The following is a 4,802-nucleotide window of genomic DNA, read 5'->3' on the forward strand; positions in this document are numbered from 1 at the left end:
TACTACTTCTCATGCCCCAAACTCGGGGAGCGCGACCGGTGCTCAACCGAGAGAACCCGGCCGAGCAAGCCTGTTAGATTACCTTCTACCCAAACTCATCTATGAATATAGAGGAGATGTACTCCATTACTCAAACACTAAAAAGATTCTACTAACAACTACCTTTTCATTCCCATTAGCAGCCTCATTCGTAATTTCAAAAATATTACGAGTTTATAGAATTGATGTAAAACATGATTTCCAAATACCAACATTTCTAATTCAATTCCCAATATCAACCACAACCCACAACCTATCTACGGAGCCTCTAATTCAATCCACCCCTACACCGGCACGTGTAGTTTTAGGTGTGGGCCTTATGACCCACCCTTCCTCGGTTTTGCTAATGATGTTCACAAAAATATTTTTGATTTGATTTGCACACAAAGGTAACATAAATACAATTGTACTCACCTTAACATCTTTTACATTGTATAAATTCTTATTAGTATTTCTAGGCACTCACAACAACAATATTTCCTTGGCTCATTTGGCCATTCATAAGATTCTTTATTCCTGGTACGGTGATTGTATTTCATATTCCACACTTTCACCTCTTTCAATTTCAAAGGTCACCATCAAATATCAACATATAAAATATTTCAGCAATCATATACCTTGAATTTATTAGTAATGGAAACTTTAAACACACAAGGTTCCTTCCTAAATAATGGGGCATATCTACCAGCAATACAAGCACACATCAAAATCATAAGCAATCAATACACCATCTATTCTTACAATACTCCTTCCCAAAAATGACAATATATAATTCCAACACCTGAGTATGTAAGAACTCGAATCACACTGGATATATTTATAAAGCAAAGCATTAGTTAAAGCAGGCACTTATGGGCATGAATTAAGTACAAAAGCCTTTAGGCAATTCTTTTTTCGAAATCGTTTTTAAACAATCGAGTCGAGACTCATTTCATATTGTTTATCACATTCTCTCAAATCATTTGCACTACTAGCCACAGTCATAACTTAAATTCTTGGCACGTTGGCCACACTCTATTTTTTAAATTCGCTTATTTCATTTTCAAGCATCATTAAAGATTAGCAACCACATGGCACTTCCAATCAAGACTTTAGGTACACATATAAGCAATTATGAGTCTTAGGCAAATCGAGTTTTTCTCACCCAATTGGTATACTGGTTTTCATTTAAAACACAACCCAAAGCCACAATATTTTAATACGCAACCCATACTTTGAACATCTATCTTTCGACATAAGGCTCATTCGGAATGAACAAGTTTATAGGAAATAACCCAGAATATAGAAGTAAGGAATCTTGTGCCAATCATACTTGATCTTACAAAAACAATATGGAACTCGATTCTAAGAGAGAACGTTTAGCCAACATACCTCAATTGAGCTTCTTACAACTCTAAGATGTTTCAGAGTATTATCAACTTCAATCTATTTTAACAATATAACAAAATTGAATCAAAATTAGGAAGATGAACATGGTTATAGCTCATTTGAGCATATTATCAAACACTAGGTGTGCATCGATGTTTTAAGGCCCTTTTTGTGAAAGACATCACCAACCCACACCCCATTATTTTCTATCTTTAACTCACAACCTCCACACATACCTTAGGAACACATGCATGCAAGGTAAACACCCACATCCCCGTGAATTTCCTTACTAATGGCCCATTCTAGTTACATTTTGAAATTAAGAGTTTGGGTGATAGAATCTTACCTCTTATGAAGAAGACCTAGGTGCCTCTCTTGATAATCTTCAAGGATTTAAGGAGGAATTTAAGAGAAATTTGATGAAGATCACTTCCTCCCTCTGGGACCCTCTCTCTCACTCTAAAATATCAGAAAATATGATCAAAATGGTCCAAGGTAGGTGTTTTAACGAAATAGGGTCGGGTTTAAAAACCCCCAAAATGAAGCCCTGGAACAGGTTATGCGGTAGCATATGCGACCGCAGAATGGTTATGTGGTCCGTATATCGCCGCATAATCTGGGTGCCAGAACTGAAAGAAACTTACCTGGCCTGCGGTCACTATGCGGCCCACAGACATGTTCTGCGGTTGCATAATGCACCGCATAACAGTTTTGCATTCGCATAGTGCACCACATAACATCCCTCCGAAAAATCCCAAGGCGGGATATGCGACAAGAATACAGCCCGTGAAATGTTTATGCAGTCACATAATGGCCGCGAAATTGACATAAAATATTTCCCAAGAAAGCTTTCCCACTCTACAACCAGTCTGTGGTCCGCAGAGTGGTTTTGCTGCCATAGAAATGCTCACTTTTGCCCAACATTTTCCTTCAACCCCACCATGCACTGTTCAATCCAAAAATTCCGAACCGCGGCGAGTTTGCGAGCCACAAAAAATTTCTACTATTATTAATCGGGGCCTTACACTACTGGCTTAAGACTTCCTGTTCTATTGGAAGAGAGATGAGATTCCTTCGGGACAGACTCCATTCTGAATGCCAATAAGACCATTTCCTCAATCCTGAGCAGCATTTAACTCAAGAGCCTTGCGGCACTCCCTCGTCTACTGGATCACAATCTATACACTTAATGGAGCGCGAGCCGCTCATAGAATTTGCCTACAACAATAGTTATCATGCTAGCATTCAGATGGCACCGTTCGAGGCTTTAGATGGTAGGAGATATAGATCTTCCATTGGGTAGTTTGAGATTAGGGAAGCAGCGTTGATAGGATCGAACCTCATGCATCAGGCTGTGGAGAAGGTTAAGATTATTAAGGAGCAGTTGAAACCTGCTCAGAGTCATCAAAATCCTATTCGGATATTCATCGTATGGATTTGGAGTTCAAAGAATATGATTGGGTATTCTTGAAGGTTTCCCCCATGAAAGGTGTAATGAGATTTGGTAAGAAAAGGAAATTGAGTCCGAGGTATGTCGGACTGTACAGAATCATTCAGAGGATTGGTGAGGTGGCGTACAACATGAGCTACCACCTGAGATGTCATTAGTGCACCCGGTATTTCATGTGTCTATGTTGAAGAAAGTAGTTGGAGACCCGACACTCATTGTTCCGGTTAAGACTATTGAGGTTAATGAGGAATTGACTTATGAAGAGATTCCAATTTCTATTATTGATCGGCATCTTTGGAAGTTGAGAAATAAAGAAATTGCCTCCGTGAAAGTGTTATGGAGAAACCAGCAGGTTGAAGAGGCAACCTGGGAGGCCGAGGAAGAAATGATGAAGAAGTATCCTTATTTGTTTGAATAGATATGTAATCGTTCTATGAAATCATTCCCTATGAATTACGTATCATTTGCACAACTTATGCTAAGGGTTTTCCTTTTCAGGTAATATATTGCTTATGAGGCCACGATTGGTGTTGTTTTTATGTTATATTACATCATCAAATTATGTATATGTTGTTAGGATTGGTTTTTGTTATTCCCTGACAGGTGGATAGGCCCCAATTACAAGGGAGACTCTGGCGAAATGTTTTTGAATATTTAGGGAGTTAGTCAAAATATTTGGAACTGCTGGTGTGTGTTATAGCAACTGAGTCACATTGGGTGCTAATGGTGAATTTTGACCCTCATTAGAGGATGAATGATCCTAAGTGGGGGAGGATGTAGTTCACGGTAAAATTTCACTTAAAACTTGAAGTTTCGTGATGCCGGGGTAGACTATGTGTTGATGCGTTGGGGAGTTGAAGAATATTTTTAGAGGTGCAGAGAATTTTTGCGGTTAATTCTTGTCATGCCCCGAACTCGAGGAGCACGATCGGCGCTCAACCGAGTAAACCCAATCGAGCAAGCATAATTTATATTAACCACTCATCATTACTCACGCATGAACCATAACATAACTAGATCATGGCTTTCATATTGAATAGATTTGACTCAATGGCCCATATTTCCTTTCCCATGATGGTTAAACATCTTTATAAATAGTTGTAAATACTGTGAACATAAATACATGACAAAACTCAAATCTTTAATTACATGACCCACAATGTACATGGAGCTTCTATGATAATAGATACCTATATACATAAAATGAACTAGACCCAAACACCCACTAGAACTATAGCGGGCTCACCATAAGCTAAGTAGTGAAAAAGATCCCTATCAAAGATCCATATCATCCGGTAGAAGTATACCTGCATCCATTAAAAGATGCATCGCCCCCGGCAAAAGGGACGTGAGTACGTGTGGAAAAGTATTTGTATGTAAGGCAGTCAAAATAACATATGAAAATACGGTAACTCAAATAAGAGGCAAATGAAGTACATCAAGAAACTACGAAACATCCCATAGAATCATATTTCAAGTCTTATTATACCTGCCTCATTCTAAACGTCTTCTAGGATTAACTGAGTCATATGAACTATACGTGGAATACATAATATAATGTAATTGTAACAACATGGACAAACAAGGCCAATGAAAGTGGCACCTTCCTCTCTTATTTTTCACATATACATTTCATAAACCGCCATTAGTGTTCACATATCATATTATACACCTATGCATCTTATAGACCATTCATAGTATCACCTACACAATACACCTATGCATTTTATAGACCGTTCCCAGTGTTTCTTACACATTACAAATACACATATTCAAGGGCTTGGAAATACAACATGAATATTATGAATCATGGTAACAGTAAAAGGGCTTAGATATCCGTTAACGTCAAGAAAATTTATTAAGAGCTTCCATTCAAATTTATAGATATTTAGTTGGGGATCCTCTATAACCACCTTCACACAGAGCGGCCTCACCCCAAAATATG

This window comes from Nicotiana tabacum, chromosome 4, assembly GCF_000715075.1.
Source record: "Nicotiana tabacum cultivar K326 chromosome 4, ASM71507v2, whole genome shotgun sequence".
Classification (NCBI taxonomy): Eukaryota; Viridiplantae; Streptophyta; class Magnoliopsida; order Solanales; family Solanaceae; genus Nicotiana; species Nicotiana tabacum.